The sequence below is a fragment of the Etheostoma spectabile genome, chromosome 5 (genome assembly GCF_008692095.1).
Source record: "Etheostoma spectabile isolate EspeVRDwgs_2016 chromosome 5, UIUC_Espe_1.0, whole genome shotgun sequence".
Lineage (NCBI taxonomy): Eukaryota > Metazoa > Chordata > Actinopteri > Perciformes > Percidae > Etheostoma > Etheostoma spectabile.
Window position 1 is genome coordinate 15,487,184 of NC_045737.1, and position 882 is coordinate 15,488,065.

General features: G+C 36.7%; 1 long non-coding RNA gene across 1 annotated transcript in view; it reads left to right on the forward strand.

Annotated features, from left to right (window-relative positions):
* Positions 1 to 882, forward strand: part of LOC116690262 (uncharacterized) — a 22,264-nt gene that overhangs the window by 605 nt on the left and 20,777 nt on the right. The window lies entirely within an intron of this gene.

An 882-nucleotide genomic window follows, 5' to 3' on the forward strand; every position in this document is an offset into this window, starting at 1 on the left:
TTCCACAATGCTTCTATACTCCCCTTCCTGTCCATCCTTGATACTCCCCACAATTGGACAAATGGACTGGTTAACAGTCTAAGTATTTGCAACTTGTAAAACGCAGTGCACAAATGAATGCAGAGCGATTTGTGTCTGTGTGTCTACCAAAACAAATTTTATTTTCACATAAGCTATTTTTTTAACTGCTTTCACATCCGTATAGTGCTACGTTCCAGCTAATACATCCATATTGTACATCCATATTGTGCTACGTTGAATTGTACGTTGTATGCCCGTTATCATGCTTTGTGTCGTATTGTCTTGGTCTTATCATTTTCATCATGCTATTTCATTAATTCTTTTCTTAATTCTCAATTGGACCCTCAGCCTCTCTTTGTCCTCATCATATCAAATGACACGTGATTGTTTCAATTTTTCTAACAGTTGGTGAGGACGAAAAGGAGAAAAGACAAATTCAAAAGACTGGATCATTGCGAGTTGCTGAATTTTCACATGGGCCTGAAAAACAGAGGTGAGCAGAAAACCCGTTTTATCAAAACACTGCATAACTTAGGAAATGTTGTATATGTGAAAACATGTAGATGTAAAAATTCAGCAGTCATCAACTTGTAAGTCTGTTAAAATCTGAAAAATAATTTAAAAGTAATACTCAATTGAAAGTGTTGAAAATGATGAGTTAAAACAATTGTGTGTGATTGCTTGTATGTATATCCAGAATTTAAGTGCACATCAGAAGCCCGCTGGATGGCCAGGTTTAGAATCCTGTTACATTTGAGATAAAAGGACCGATAAAGAACGGCGACAGAGTCTATGTGAGGAGCAAAGGCAAGAATAAGTCTTTTCAAAGCCAGTTTAACAGACTGTGAGATTGTGGGAGCT